The 16,986-nt window shown below is 40.2% G+C and overlaps 1 long non-coding RNA gene across 2 annotated transcripts; it reads right to left on the reverse strand.

Moving 5' to 3' along the window:
* Window positions 1–441: 441 nt before the first annotated feature.
* LOC129081961 (uncharacterized) lies at window positions 442–16,685 on the reverse strand. Of its 2 annotated transcripts, XR_008530354.1 has the most exons (4): window positions 16,602–16,685; window positions 15,766–15,855; window positions 13,482–13,684; window positions 442–634 (listed from the first exon to the last, which is right to left on the reverse strand). It is a non-coding gene; the product is annotated as an uncharacterized LOC129081961 (long non-coding RNA). The 2 variants fall into 2 exon arrangements; XR_008530353.1 differs by lacking the exon at window positions 15,766–15,855.
* Between the last annotated feature and the right edge of the window lie 301 nt (window positions 16,686–16,986).

The following is a 16,986-nucleotide window of genomic DNA, read 5'->3' on the forward strand; positions in this document are numbered from 1 at the left end:
AGCTCAAAGCACAGACAATTAGTTGCTTATGAGTTATCAAATAGCCCTTCTCCTTACTAAAATAACCAGACCTTGTTGGATATAAAAGTATGTCCAATTAAGAAAACAACATCTGCAACATTACTTGCAAATAGGCATGGCTATATATGTAATAGCTGGCCAATGAAAAGCAAGCAGAACTGCTGGGTGGAGCTTCCAGGGAAGCATGGTAGAAGCAGCACTAATCAGCTTGGCAAGCCCCTTACCTTTCCTCTTCTCTCTGGTGCACTGACACTATACCTAAAAAAGATCGACCAGCTTGTGATTCTGAAGTGAAAAATCCATGCTGAGGATGGCTCAGTGAAAAGGTAAAGGGAGGTTGTGTTATCGAATTTTGCCAGATTACCTTTGGATTACCAGCTTCCATAATTCTCATAATCAAACTCCAACGTTTTTTCAGCCATTTCTTTTTATTTACAGTTTGCATTCAATGCAAATCAATTCCATCACATGGGAAGTTACTATGAATCAGAGCATAAATACACAAACACAATATGCAACCCAAAATAGATGCACAGCGTTCAGGTATAAACCAAAGGGAATGTCCATTCACATACACGGAGATCTGCTGGGTGTGGTGTTCCCGGGTAGGTTTCTAAAGACAGAAAAAAATGACTTTGGTCATCAAGATTGTCGTGGCCATATTAGATACAGGACTGCCTAAGCCAATGTTTGGAAGTGTCTATTCTTAGCAGGCAAATATAGTTCCTATTGGATGCAAGAGGAATATTGATCTTCACCCTCAAGGCGTTTATAATTTTGCTGACAAAACAAGATAGGCATTTATGTCTGACCTGATTAAACAATGTAGACTTGTATATGGATTGAGCGCTTTACAAACAGTGGAAGTTGTAAATGCTACAGAAGTTCCAAAAAGAAAAAAAAAGTGTGTGCACTGGATGTTTTGAAAAACATTTTCACGAGGAAAGGGCCTGAGCCAGCCCTAAGTCTTGGGGAGATGTTAATAGAGACTTAGGGAGTCGTTTCTAGGCAAGGAGACTAGAAGGAGTCCAGACACAAAGGGAGGAGGAGACGGGGAGCAGCAGCAGTTCGCTCATTGACTGGACCGGGATGCGGGGTAACTGAACATGACTTTGAATAAGGAGGAGGCGAGGTGAGAGCAGCCTTGAAAAATCAGGCTGTGGAATTTGGATTTGTAGGTGGTATGTAGCTGTTAATCATCGTTTCTTTGTGTCTTTTCCTGGCCCCTTGGCTGTTCTGTTAGTCCCCCATTTCTAACTGCCTAGTCGGCTAGCTCCACAAGACTTCTCAGATTATACCATCCCAGGTATAATCTGTGTAAGAATAGAACTCACCGTTTTCCTTCATCAAGAGATCAGTGCTGTTATCAATCATCCAGCCTTCTAGCATACACATTTTGGAGTTATCTTTGACTTATTTTCCTCTCCCAACTCCTATATCCAATGCCACCTAGTCCCAACCATCCTTCCTTCAAAAATGTCCCTTGAATTCATTTCTCTCTATCCATGTCCACCATCACTATCTGGGGTTCTCTTTTAACCCTGTCTCCTGCAAAAGCCCCCCGATAAAGCTCTCTCCTGACAGCTTCTCCCTGCTGTAGTTATCCTATAAATCACTGCAAGAAAAACCTTCCTAAATTACTACTTAAATCACATTACCCCATTCCCCACCTCACACAATCAAGAGCCTTTGTTCCTCTTTAGAACTTACAGATCTTTCCTATTATCGCCACTGGAGCCGTCTACCTTACCTCCCAGCACACAGGGAATGCGCCAGAGTGGTGGTCTTCTGGGCCCCCCAATGGGCCTGCCTCCCTCTGCACTCAGCTTAGTTCCCACTCACTCAGAGTACCTACGGTTTTCCCGTTTTGGTTGTCCAAATATTCTTTATTCTTAATATTTAGGGAGCTATCCTCTTCCTCAAAGAGACATTGACCACCCTTTCTTTGAACTCCCATCCCATTCACAGTGTTATTATGCAATGTATTATTTCTAACTATGTATGTGTTTCAAGTTGGGCAAACAGGCAGATTGCGAGAGTGTACGATCTCTGGAAAGTGGAACCGTTTCCCATCAACTGCGAGGGCTGAGAGACCTCTATGCTTCAGTCCCTGCCAGGGAAAATCCAATTATATAGCCTGCAACAGAGTAGACACTCAACAAACATCTATTCGATTAATCACTTATGAAAGATTTTTTTGATAGTGTGTTAGGCCAATAAAAACAATAAATACTTGTTGAGGGTTTGATGACAATGAACTGATCGAGGTTCAAAAGCGATGACACCATGGACGTATCCTCGAGGGGACTAATCACTCCTGTTGTCGATGCCCATGAAGCCGACTCTGTCAGGGGAGTTTCAGGTGCACTAAAACCAATACAGCCGACCTTAACTGTAAAAACTAAAGGAAGTTTCACTGTTGTGTAGAATTTATTATGGTTTAATGGCCACCGATTATAGTTTGTTTAAACCCCATTTGTGGACAGATTTACCTTGAATTGCTGGGCAATTATCTATACCATGTTCAAATGGCAGTAATTATTTTTAGCTGACAATTGAAAGGCATGGAACTGACCCAGCTGTGCCCATCCAAAATACCTAATAAATCCTGAAAAACTGTATCATCCTTTTTCATTTATCAGATCCACTTGATACCACTTGATATTTTTGTAGTTTTTTGATTCAAAGGAAATGATTCCATTAGCAGGCACAAAGAGAATACTTACTTAAAGGTGAATCTGAGCAAATGGAATTATATCCTTAAAGAAACAGTTCATAATCTTCCTATAAATAATTGATACATTTGCTAATTTCTCAAAAATGGAAAAAATGGCATTCAATCAATAAATATACACCCTTGAAAGTGTATTATTAAATCAACTACATTGCTTTGTTTTAACAGGTCATATGATATATTAGAAAAACTCTAGATAATGTGTTTTAAAAATTTTCCTTTTATCTTGACATCACTAAATGATTGGGAGTATTCACTATTAAGTTCTTTAATGACAATATCCTTTCTCTTACAAATGGCTTTGAAGTCCTCTACCGCCTATTGCAAGTATTTGGATACTTCCCCAGCAAGGGTAGGCAAGAAGCCAACACAAGCCACCAGGTGCCAATATTACACCTGACAAATTAGCCACACGACTGGAAAAGGGTGGGTCCATCCTCCTGTTAGAGGTTCATTTCCTCTCATTTTCTCATGAACAGGAAGTCATTGGAATGGGGAAAAAAAGCTTTCCTTAAAGACCCATATGAGCAAAGGTGTGCACTTATTAACTCTTTGCTAACAAATGACTTGGAAGCAAGTTCAAACTAACCACAAGACTGTATTTACATTGACTTGTTTGACCCTGCTGATAATCTGGGTTTCAGGATGTTGAGATTTAGTTAATGCTCAGGGTGTTCATGGGACAGGTAGGGACGCCCTTGGATGTCATATGGAATCATTGCAGCTGACAGAGGGGCAGACCTGCCTCAGCCCTTGCACAGAACTCAGGAAGCTGAAGATCAAAAGGGTCTTAACAAGGTCCAACCAAAGACATAGGTTAGGGCCAGAACTCTACATAACTGACCCAATTCAGCAAGACTGATTTAAAGAATTTAATCAGAGTTGACTGAGGTTCCATAAAATACTGTGCTCTATTCATATCGTACTCAGTTCAATTATACCCCCTTGAACTAATGACTTGTAACTGTCTCCTAAAGATCAGTTATTCAGCTTGATGAGGGTTAAAGAAAGAATAATACAAGGAATGTTTTCCAGCTGAAAAGTAATTTAAAAAAAGGTATACTTATATTCACCTTAGTGCCATCCCAAGATGCCATCCCAAGAGATTAAAAACTATACAAGATGTCATGTATTTGTAATGCATACATAATTTTTAAAATGCCTCTTGTATATATATGCTTTTTAAAAAGTATTACAAGAATGACACAGTGTACAATGTTCTACAACTTGCTTCTTTCACCTAAGAACATAATACTGGCACCTGTTCTTGATATCTAGACAGTATATTAATTCAATTTAACTGATATAGCCAATCAATTCCCTTAATTTTTTTTGTCAATCTGGTACGTAGAAAATGGCAACTCACATTCTTCCACTTTACATTTCTTTTACCACTAATGAGGTTGAGCGCAGTTTTCTAAATTTAATCTTTATTGTATTTTTTTACATTACCTTTTAGTCCCCCTGTATCCTCCTCCCCCCGGCAGTCACCACATTGTTGTCCACGTCCATGAGCCCTTTCTCCTTTTTGCGCAGTCGCGCCACCCCCTAAATTTCCACCACCACCACTAGCTGTCCTCCTGCCCTCCACCTACAAGACTGTCCCAATTTTCCATTTTAGTTCAGTTTAATCATTAGATTCCACACATGAGTGAAATCATATAGTATTTGTCCTTCTCGGACTGGCTTATTTCACTTAGCATAATGTTCTCCAGGTCCATCTATACTGTTGCAAAGAGTAAAATTTTCTTCTTTTTTATGGTCAAGTAGTAAATGTCCCGTAGTTGTTTTATAGACTCATCTATTGATAGATAACCTGGGCTGCCTCCGTATCTTGGCGATTGTAAATAATGCTGCACCAAATAATAAGGATGCTTATGTTCTTTTGAATTGGTGTTTTTCCTTTGGATGTATTCCCAGAAGTGGGATCACTATGTTAAAAGGCAGATCCATTTTTAATTTTTTGAGGTAATTCCATGCTGCTTTCCACAGTGGTTGCACCATCTGCATTCCCACCAACCATGCAAAAGAGTTTCCTCTTCTCTACGTCCTCCACAGGATAGCCATTCGTACAGGCGTGAGATGGTATCTCACTGTGGTTTTAATTTGCATTTCTCTTGATCATTAGTGAGGTTGAGCACCCTTTCACATGTCTATTGGCCATCTGTACTTCTGCTTTGGAGAGGTGTCTATTCAGGTCCTTTGCCCGTTTTTTAATTGGGTTGTTTGCTTTTTTTGGTGTTGAGTTTTGTAAATTTTGGATATTAAGCCCTAATCAGATGTATTAGCGAATATGTTTTCCCATTCTATGGGCTGCATTTTTATTTTGTTGATGATTTCCTTTGCTGTGCAAAAACTTTTTAGTTTGATATTGTCCCATTTGGTTTTTTTTATTTTAGAAGATTGTGTGTTTCTAAGAATTTATCCATTTCTTCCAGGTCGTCCAGTTTTCTGGCATATAATTGTTCATAATATTTTCTTACAATCTTTTGTATTTCTTTGGTGTCAGTTGTTATTTCTCCTCTTTCATTTCTGATTTTATTTGAGTCCTTTCTCTTTTTTCTTGATGAGTCTGGTTGAAAGTTTGTCAATCTTGTTCATCTTTTCAAAAAAACAAGCTCTTAGATTCATTGATCTTTTATTTTTTTTAGACTCTATTTCATTTATTTCTGCTCTAATCTTTATTATTTCCTTCTACTTACTTTGGGCTTTGTTTGCTGTTCTTTTCAAGTTCCTTTAAGTGTGAAGTTAAGTTATTTATTTGAGCTTTTTCTTGTTTTTTGAGATAGACCTGTACTACTATGAATTTCCCTCTTAGAATTGCTTTCTCAGTGTCCCACAGATTTTAGATTCTTGTATCCTCATTTTCAATTGTTTCAAGGTCTCTTTTGATTCTTCCTTGATCTCATTGTTGACCCCTTCATTGTTTAATAACATGTTATTTAGCTGTTATGTCTCTGCATGTTTTTCAGTGTTCTTCTTGTGACTGATTTCTAGTTTCATAGCATTGTGGTCAGATGTTTGATATGATTTCAATCTTCTTAAATTTATTGAGACTTGTTTTGTGTCCTAACATGAGGTTTATCCTAGAAAATGTTCCATGTGCACTTGAAAAATATGCATATTCTGCTTCTTTTGGGTGAAATGTTCTGAAGATATCAATTAAATTCATCTGCCACAGGAGTGTCCCACCTTTTGGTATCTGTGCGCCACACTGGAATGAGTTGTCTTGGGCCACACATTAAATACATTGAGACGTATAATCACAAAAAACCTCATAATGTTTTAAGTAAATTTATGATTTTGTGTTAGGCCATATTCACAGCCATCCTGGGCTACATGTGGCCCCCTAGCCACCGGTTGGACAATCCTGATAGTGTGTCATATAAGGTCGTCTCCTTGTTGATTTTCTGTCTGGAAGATCTATCCATTGAAGTCAGTGGTGTGTTATAATCCCTGACTATGACTGTATCTCTGTCCACTTCTCCCTTTATGTCCATCAAGATTAGCTTTATATATTTAGGTACTCCTATGCAGGGTACGTAAATGTTTACTAGGGTTATATCCTTTTGTTGGGTTGTTCCCTTTATTATTATGTAGTGTCCTTCTTTGTCTCTTACTATAGCCTTGGTTTTAAAGTCTGTTTTGTCAGATATAAATACAGCTACCCCAGCTTTTTCTTCTTTCTCATTTGCATGAAATATCTTTTTCTAACCCTTTCCTTTTTGTCTGTGTGTATCTTTTGATCTGAGATGGGTCACTTCGAGGAAGCATATATGTGGGTCTTATTTTCTTATCCTTTCAGCTACCCTACATCTTTTGGTTGGAGCATTTAAGCTATTTATATTGAAGGTGATTATTGATAGATACGTATGTAGTGCCATTTTATTGTTAAACTGTTTTCCTGTTTGTTTGTTTCTTTTATTCTTTCTTTTTCTCCTTCTTCTTAAAGCAAGCCCTTTAACATTTGTTGCAGTACTGGTTTGGTGTTAACAAACTCCTTTACTTTTTTCTTGTCTGGGAGGTTCCTTATTTCTCCTTTGATTTTAACTGATGGCCTTGCTGGATAAATTAGCTTTGGTTGCAGGTCCTTGCTTTCATCACCTTGAATACTTCATGCCATTGCTTTATGGCCTGAAATGTTTTTAATGAGTAATGACAGTCTAATTGGTACGGCCTTGTAGGTAACTACTTCTTTTCTCTTGTGACTTTTAGGATTCTCTCCTTGTCTTTAAGCTTTGTCATTTTAATTATGATGTGTCTCAGTATAGGCCTTTGTGTCCAACTTTTTTGGGATTCTCTGAGTTTCCTGGACTTGTGTGTCTTTTTCCTTCACCAGATTAGGGAAGTTTTTGGTCATTATTTGTTCAAATAGGCCCTCAATCCCTTGCTGGCTCTCTTCTTCTGGTATTCCCATCATGTGGATGTTGTTCTGCTTCATGTTGTCTCAAATGTTTCTTAAACTCTCCTCATTTTTTTAAAATTTTTTGTTTTTGCTGCTCTGCTTGGGTGTTTTTTTCTACCTTGTCTTCCAAATCACTGAAGCAATCCTCTGCTTCATCTACCTACTGTTTATTCTTTCCGGTGTAGTATTTATTTCAGCTATTGTATTTTTTTATTTCTGACTGGTCCTTTTTTATGGTTCTATGTCTTTTTTCATGCTATTGGGTATCCTTATAATCATTACTCTAAATTCTCTATCCGATAAACTGCTTGCCTCCATTTCATCTAGTTTTTCTGGAGATTCTCCTGTTCTTTCATTTGGGGTCTGTTTCTTTGTATTCCCATGTTGGCTGCTTCTTTGTATTTTCAGCCTTAATTGTTAAACTGATCAGCTGTTAAGCTAATCAAGGTGTAATCAGTAGCCCAGCTTAAGCTTCACAAAATGGGGCAGATTAATTCCTGTGGGAGGGGCTCTTGCTTCCCCCAGGCTGATGCCACTTGGAGAGGAGTGCTCTGCCCGAGAAAGATGGCTTCTGCACTATGGGGAATGACTCAGCACAGGGACCCTGGCAGTTGTTCCTTCAGTTCTATCCCCAGAGCTAACAACCTCAGACTCTCCTCAAGCACTCTCATCCACTCTGCCCCCTATCCGCCAGAGCCCAGGGTAAGTGGCTATAAATGAAATTTTATGTGTTGGCTCTTTAAAAAGCTGAGTCTCCAGCCTTCTCTCCCTGGCAGGCAGAAACCCTGCTGTTTTTCACAGCTGGATGTTATCTAGGTTCCTTTCCAGCTCTGATGCTATAGGTTGGGGAGCCCAGCCTGGGGTTTTCACCCCTCACTTCTTGGGGGAACCCCCAGCTGCTGAAATATCCCTCCAGCACTTCATCTGCTGCCTGTGGGAGCCCACCCAGCCCTCTCACACCTCCTCTGCACTCCCTACCAGTCTTGTTGTGGTGAAGTGGTTCTTCAGTCTGTCAGTAGTTATAAGGCTACTTTCCAGCTAGTGTTCAGTTAGTTATTCAGGATGCTTTCTCTAAAATTTAATTGTAATTCCAGATTGGTCCTGGGAGGGTTAGTGTAGCTCCCATTTACTCCCTCACCATCTTGGATCTATGTCCTGGTATCTATCACTTGTCTATATTCACAGAGATTCGCAAAAATCTCTCTTATGACTCTTGGAAGAGAAGGGATTTAGGTACAAAACTAAGGAAGGGAGGAAAGGAACTTAACCTTCCTTTTAGCAGATGTCTAGGAAAAGGAGACTCTTCATGTGATCACTGCATCAAAGGGAAGTGAGAAGTTTCCAGGCTGCCAGTTACAAAGCCACCAATAACTCACTTCTAATGAAAAAAAAACTATTCATTCCTGACATTAGAACTTCTGGCCAAGATGGAGGCATATGTAGATACACTCTGCCTCCTCACACAATCAAAAGAAGGACAATGACAAATTTTAAAACAAAAAATAACCAGAACTGCCAGAAAATTGAATTGTGTGGAAGTCCAACAACGAAGGAGTTCAAGAAGAAACATTCATCCAGACCAGTAGGATGGGCAGAGATGGGCAGCGGGGATGGAGGGGACGCACAGCAAGGTGGCAGCTGAAGGACCAGGCGGGTGAGGCGGTGGCTGGCAGACCTGGGCGTCCCATGTTTGTGTGAGGGTAAACTGGAGGAACAGCTAAGGAGTGAGACAGACCGCACAATCCAGGGTTCCAGTGCAGGAAAAAAAGCCTCAAAACCTCTGGAGTTAAAAACCTATGGGGGTTTCAGCGGCAGGAAAAACTCCCGGTCTCACAGGAGAATCCGTTGGAGAGACCCACAAGGTCCTAGAACGTACACAAACCCACCCACCTGGAAATCAGCACCAGAAGGGCCCAATTTACTTGTGGGTAGCGGGGGAGTGACTGAAAGCCCACGGAGAGCCAAGCAACCGGCATTGTTCCCTCTCGGACCCCTCCCCCACACACGGCAGCACAACACAGCAACCTGGGTTGCTCCAACCTGGCGAATACCTAAGGCTCCGCCCCTTCCAACCTAACAGGTGCACTGAGACAAAGAAATATGACCCAAATGAAAGAACAAATGAAAGCTCAAAAAACAGAACTAAGTGATGAACAGAGAGCCATCCTATCAGATGTACAGTTCAAAACACTGGTACTCTGGATGCTCATGGAATCAGTGGCAAAATGGAGGAAAAAGTGAAGACTACACAAAGTGAAATAAAGAAAAATATACAGGGAGCCAACAGTAAAGGGAAGGAAACCGAGACTCAAATCAGTGATTGGGAGCAGAAGGAAGAGATAAACATTCAGCCAGAACAGAATGAAGAAACAAGAGTTCAAAAAAATGAGGAGAGGCTTAGGAACCTCTGAGACAATTTTAAACGTTCCAACGTCTGAATCATAGGAGTGCCAGAAGGAGAAGAGAGAGAGAAAGAAACTGAAACTTATTTGAAAAAATAATGAAGGAGAACTTCCCCAATCTGGCCAAGGAAATAGACTTCCAGGGGATCCAGGAAGCTCAGAGAGTCCTAAAGAAGTTGGACCCAAGGAAGCACACACCAAGGCACATCATAATTAAGTTATCCAAGATTAAAGATAAGGAGAGAATCTCAAAAGCAGCAAGAAAAAGAGTTATCTACAAACGAGTTCCTTATAAGATTGTCAGCTGATTTCTCAAAAGAAACCCTGCAGGCAAGAAGGGGCTGGCAAGAAGGTTTCAAAGTCATGAAAAGAAAGGACCTACATCGAAGATTACTCTATCCAGCAAGGCTATCGTTTAGAATAGAAGGGCAGATAAAGTGCTTCCTAGACAGGGTCAAGTTAAAGGACCTTATCATCAAGCCCTTATTATATGAGATGTTAAAGGGATTTACGGGAGAAAAAGAAGATAAAAGACTATGAACAGTAGAACAGAGAGGAGGAGGAGGGGGAAGAATGGGGGAAAAGGGACAGGGAATAAGCAGCATAAATAGTATGTACAAAATAGGCAGGGGGAGGTTAAGAATAGTATAGGAAATGGAGAAGCCAAAGAACTTATATGTACAACTCATGGACATGAACTGAGTGGGGGTTGGGATACTGGGGGGGTGGGGCAGTGTAGGGCGGAGGGGGATAAAGGGGGAAAAAATGGGACAACTGTCATAGCATAATCAATAAAATATATATTTTTTTAAAAAACTATTCACTCCTGCACTGTGGTGAAATACATCAAGCATAGTTTTCAAATGTTTGCTAGCCACTGCACTATCTCCTGGAAATTATTTTATATCATTTGCTCATTTTTTGTGAGTTATTTATATATTTCTCATTAATTTATGGGCGCCTTTTGAATAATGTAGTAACCCCTTTTCCTGTAATGTATAATTTAAATGTTTTGTCCCAATCTGTCATTTCTCTTTTAACTTTGTTTATGATTTTTTAAAAAATAAAGTCTCCTCTGTCAGGTTTTTCTTAATGGTCTCTGAATTTGCCATCTTGTTTACAAAGACTTTTCACCCAAGGTTATTTTTTTAAAGGTTCATTCACAGTTCCTTCCAATGCTTGTATAGATTTGATGTCTATGTTTAGAGCTTTATTCCATCTGGAATTTACTTTTGTGTATGGTATGAGTCCAGATGGAGAGCCAGTTGTCCCAATATCATTTACTGAACAGTCTATTTTTTAGCCACTGATTTGAAATGCCTCCATATTATCTGTTAAAATTCCTCTATATTCTTAGATCTGTTTCTGGACTCTAATCTTTTTGGTTAGTTAATTTCTCTAACACTACATTTGTGTATGAATTTCATCACTACAATTATGTATTGCATAAGATGAATAGTTTGTTTTGATAACTACTCGGGTAAGGCGCCACTCACTTTAATTTTTGTTTGTTTGCTTTTCATGACTATTGTCATTTGTTGCCCTTCCTGGTAAATTTTAGAATAGGTTGCTCAAGTTCCATTAAAATCCCACTGGAAATGGTATTGCATTTCAATTTATAGAAAAACTGAGTGAAATTTTATGTATTAAGTGCATCTGATTTAAAGCACAACTAAAGGTTCATAAAATAAAATATTTTACAATATTTTAAAAAGTTAAACCAGTATAATAAAGGGCATTTATTTGTCTTTGTTCTTGTTTTATCAAAACTTTCAGGGAATGGATACATTTCTTTTGGATCGGCTGCTCATTCCACCAAACGGTAACAATTCTGTGCTAGAAAACTATGGTGTGTGTCATTAGCATAAGAGATGTATGTGACATAGACCTTGTCTTTGGAAATTCATAACTAGTTAACCAGATAAGACATACATACATACACATAAAAGACATATTAATATATGCAACTTACATATCACTATAAGGAAGCTTATATTAATAATTAGGTGAGTGTGTCAACATTAAGAGCACCAAGAAGTCAAAGCAGGAGATTCATGGCTGAACAGCTTAGAGGGTCTCTCTCTCTCTCCCTCTCTTATTTTACAGAAGAGAATGTTAAGGCCCAGTTAGGTCAAGTCATATTGCCAAGCAGTAACGAAGACATCTGATCAGCTGATTCTCACTCCAGGGACCTGTCCACTGCATCCAGCTCTCATTCTTTTACACATTTATTTGTAGACCGTTTTCAAATGATCTAGAAATCTGTATCTGTGAAGCAGTAGAGCTCTTTAGAAAACTCACATTTATAACTGTGTCAATACTACAAACTAGTGTCCCAAACTCAGTTAAAAATAAAAAGGTTGCAGTCAAACAACTCCATTACAAGGATATCTTTTGATCTATACGACATCAAAAGCAGATATTAATGATGTTTCACTTTTTGACCAGTGGTTTTGACATTAGAACACATAGCCTGGGTCTAGGTAATAAAATGGGAGGGAGGAACTTTTCTTTGCCCCTTTAGGCAATTCATCCCCTTGTCACACTTTAAAGCCCTCAGGTAACAAACCCTAAGACCCACAGGAATCTTTACACCTGTGGAGAAGAGATTTCTAAACTCAACATCAAATCCACTTTTGATTTTCCCTTGAGTTTGTTTCTGTCAGTGTTAGACAGGTAACACATTTCAGCTTTTAAGCCATGAAGTGATCTTTTTTTAGAAAAAAAAAAACTGCATTCACAGCTTTAATCTTATATTTCCATGCGTATTGAGTTAAATGTTGTAAAACTATCAATTCTGTCAAAACCTAGCAAAGAGAAAACAGGACACCATGCAATCTTAATGTCCAAACTGACTAGTGATTATCAGAAATTAAATGTGCAGGAATTCCAAATCTTTTTTGATCTGAGATGTCTAGATAACTTTTGTTTTTCCATAATTGTATGAGGTTTCTACATAGTATTTAAGAATCAATTATATTGCAATTGATGTAATTAACTCTAATAATCCATTAAAAGTCAGTAGGAGGGCTATTCAAGTCCATAAAAAGAAGAAGTATATTATGAAGGTGTTATTAACCTATACAGAATTTTACCAGACATTTTCTTTTCTTACATAATAAATACACAGTGGTTAGGAAGGCTGTCATTATAATTTAATGTGAACAATAGTCCATCACTTCTTTTCCTATGCAACCCTTAACTAATTCCATGTACCGTGCACAAGTAAAATGAAACCTTTCTAATCAGGGTACAGGCATATCAATCATCTGTTAGTCCATGATTAAAGAAGAGGTCCTTTGCCAGCTTAGTGGAAGAGATTTGGGTACTAGCAGAAGTTTCAGGCTCACCTTTTCTGTCAACTGACAAGTCTTTTTGACGGCTGTCTGTACATTGCAACTAATGAGAGAGTAAATGGCCACGTAGGAAGTTCTGTTTAGAAATATTCCAGCAACCATTCCATTGCCATCGGAAGCTTGGCTACATGTTCCCGTAAGCATCAGATGAACTTTGGAGCATTCTGAACCTTTTAAATAAAGTGAGATGAGAACCACTCACCTTCACTGTGTTCCACATGTCCACACTAAAACAGCCAACCTCAAAAGAGCTGGCCTTGGGACCCCAGGTCACAGGGTAGGTCCTGGGGCTCAGCTTGCTTCCCATGCCCTCTCCATTTCCAGGAAAATGAAGCCAGGAGAGTACAGTTTCAATCACAGATCACCTAACAAACCCACTGCCCTTTTCTGAAAGGGCCCTCACCTCTCACCAGGTCCCGGTTCTGCTTTTCCCATTTGATAATGAACATGCTGCTCTCTAATATTTGCATGAAAGGGCACTTCAGTATTAGTCTTAGCCAGTTATCCCACTATAGATTTCATTAAGAAAACAGACTGTGTTAGCTTCTCCTGGCTTCACATACCTATCATAGCACTGTCCCCAGCCACGTGGGCAGCAGTGTTATCAGGAACGCCACCTTCCACGTGGAGAATAGCTTAGGTCCAGAGCTGAAGGGCACGTGGGGGAAGAATCCAGCACCTGGAATCACCAGACTCAGGATGGGTACCGGCTCAGCCACAAACTGACTTAAGTGATCCTCAGAATAAAACTCCTCTGTCTTCTCATCTGTAAAGTGGGCAGAAAAAGACCCCACATCATAGGGCTATTATTAAATTAACCTCATAACATTAAGCATAAATGAAACCAACATGTGAAATAAGCCTTGTCAATCAGGAAACACTGCATACTCTGAGATTGTGTTTGTTCAAAGTCACCAAGAGCTCTAAAAGTCAAGGAGAAAAGGAATGAAATGTTCATTTCTCCAACTCTGGTGCACATGAGATTCACCTCAGGACTTATTTCAAAGTGCATGTGCCTGTTTCCCAGGTGGTTCAGATTCAAAGTACAGGCTGAGAAACACTGGGATAAGGGGTCAGCTGAAAATGGATTCCCATCCAGTCATCAGATATTTTAAGCACGTGGAAGCCTTAAAGGATACAAACAATTACAAGATATGGCTCAATGTCGACCAGCTTCAGCTCTACGCGTAGAAAGAAGACAAACATCCAGAAACAGATAAAATATAAGGCTGCGTGTGTCAAAGCAGGCAGGGCAGTCCATAAATAAGACCTCTTCACGTTTCTACCTGAAGCCCTGATAAGCATACATCTGTATTCCTTGGAAGGAAACTCGGATGTCTCACACTGATGCCTCAAGGACTCATTCATCGTTAGTGCTTTGTGTTCCCTTCTACACGAATCTCCCTCCTGGGCCCGGAGAGTCAACGTGAGTCATGGAGTCTCAGCCAGGAGTCAAGGTGAGAGTGTGGGTCCCATCCCCTCTCCATGAGAGCCAGGCCTCACCGGGGAATGACCTCTCTTACTCAAAGGCTTCATCTCAGAGATGGAACAAAAGTCCCTTTTCATTCTGGAGAGCTCCTGTTTTCTGTGGTGCAGGGAAAGATTGAACAAATCCACCAGAGGCGCGGGCAGCACTGACTGGAATACGAGCTTTCCCTCTGAAGGTTCCACTTTGAATCTCCTCCCTAAGGCCAGTCCCGGAGAGAGAATTTGGACACAGCAAAGCAGTGGCTTCAAAGCCACAGTAGCTTTCTATGTGCCTGGGAGGAGATGGAGAATGTCACCTTCCTTTTTTCTGAAACTCCCATCGTCACTTTACAGGTCGCACAGTAAAAATAAGAGACCTGGTTGGTCCAGGAGTCAGGAGACCTGGGTTGTCGTTCTGCCCCTGCTCGTAATGAGCTGGGCATCCATCTCTTTCTTTGGCCACATCGCTTTCCAGAGAGAAAAATTCAGGAGACTGACATCTACTCTAGCCACTTCACAAGGTTATCATGAGGGCCGGATGAAAAACTTCTTTGAAAAGTAAAATGTGTCATCATGAGATACAAGAAATTAACAGGAAAGCCCCAAAGTAAAAAATTTCAACCTCTGAATGATCCGATTCGCTCTGTCCCTACCATTGATCCCTTTGCAGATAAAGGCTTGCAGGACCAGGTTGTCCCCCCCCACCCCCGCCGCGTTCTCTGGGACCCGTGCAGGTGTGCTTTGGCTCTCTCCAGGCCTGCGGACGTGTGAACGCTCCCACTCTGCGCTGCTCTCCACCCCCCTCATCCCCATCTGACCACACAGACCTGGAGGGACCCACGGACCTCTGACCCCCGCCACATTCATGTGACACCTTTGTTCAGGGCTAAAGTCACTTGAGAGGGGAAAAAAATACCTCAACCAGGAAATAAATCTTTTACTGCTATTTCATCCTCCCCTCACGTGGCGCTGGAATATCACTTTAAAGGACATTCTTGTGGCCTTTCCAGTTCTTTTCCTTTAGGTCTGCAAACAGGAGTAGCCCGTCCAAGGGGAAACTACTCCCCAGCAGAGCAGTTCTTCAAAGGGGACTTCTTCGGGCAGGAAAAGGGAATGTCTGATACTGTAGCTGAATAAACAGACTCATCAAGCCCAGTGCCAGATTGGAAAACCAGGCCCCGTGAGCGGCCAGCCCTCCAGCCACACGCCTCCCATGCACTCTCGCCCTGGCCCTCTCGGCTCTGTCTCTCTGCTCCCTTTTATCCCCTTTCATCCCGGCACCTTCTTTACCAAATGCCTCATGTCCTCGGGTATATGTAGCTGTGGTTTTTACTATGATTAACAGACTGATCTAAGAGGCTCCAAGGGGTCACCGCTCACTTGTGAATCACACGCCGTCCCGTTCACTTCACTCGTGGAGTTGGCTGTGCAGGTCAACACTCACATCCCCAAGGCACGGCCACCACCAACCTGCCTCAGAAAGTAGCTCCTTTGAACACTCAGTGTTGTGAGCCCTGGGCAGAGGGCCAATAATACCCTAAAACTAGAGGGACACTCCAAAGGTCATTATTCTCAGGAAAAACTAAAAATTGACAGAACCCAAAAGGCGATTGTTTACCCTGGACTTTGAAAGAGTCCAGAATCTACCAACCTCATTTATGACTCACTTCTGTGTCTCACAGTCTAAAGGAGAAGTATTTCCAAATCTTCTAAGCTAAATTTATACTATAATTAGTTTTTCCACTTGAATAAGTGGTCATAAGTGAAATTCCAAACTATAGGTCATTAGCAAGGTTTAAGCTTAGAAATTGGAATTTTCTTTTCCATATTGGAAATTTTTTTCTTTTTAAACAATTATACTGGTAAATGTTATGGTTACTGAGATAACCTACACTAACCAGTATTAGTTATTACTTTTATAGCTATACATACTCACATGGACTGAGACAATTGTAAGCAGGTTCCCCACAACATATTACAAATCTTATCAGGATTTTTTTTCAACCACCCAAAAATTAGGTAGAGGATCTCATTCTGATTACTCTTGTTCTTAGTGTCTAAGCCCTTTCTTAAACAAAGTTCAAGTTCAAACAAAAATAATAAGAGCAAAAAAGCAAAATAAAGAGAATGGTTAAATAATTATCTAGTCAGTAAGAATCTCTGAGACTCAAGGCATCGTTGAATTTTTTTCCAATAATAAGTTCTTAACTACTCACCCATATCCCACTTTCCCATCAACATTTGTGCAGACAATGTTATCTTCTGAAAGACTAGTTGAGCCCCACTCTGTATGTCTGTCTGTTATGTATACTTGTCAGTAATTACTGTGGAGTAATGACAAGAACAATCCAATTGTCCTTGATGTCATCAATCACCAACAAAAGTCCAGACTAGCCATGAATTAGGAAACTTATTTATGTAGTTGCCTAGAGCTTGTTTTGTCTACATTTTGGGGCAGAGAAAAAAAATTTGATTTTAGCCACTCGGATGCTATCTGACAAACAATACCTAGATATTTAGAAATATTTCACCGACAAACGGATTTTTTAAAAATGGTTTTTGTATAGGCACCACCATCAATTGCCTGTCAAACTAAGAAGA

This window comes from Pteronotus mesoamericanus, unplaced genomic scaffold (genome assembly GCF_021234165.1).
Source record: "Pteronotus mesoamericanus isolate MK-2021 breed Mesoamerican mustached bat unplaced genomic scaffold, CSHL_Meso_final scaffold_1186, whole genome shotgun sequence".
Classification (NCBI taxonomy): domain Eukaryota; kingdom Metazoa; phylum Chordata; class Mammalia; order Chiroptera; family Mormoopidae; genus Pteronotus; species Pteronotus mesoamericanus.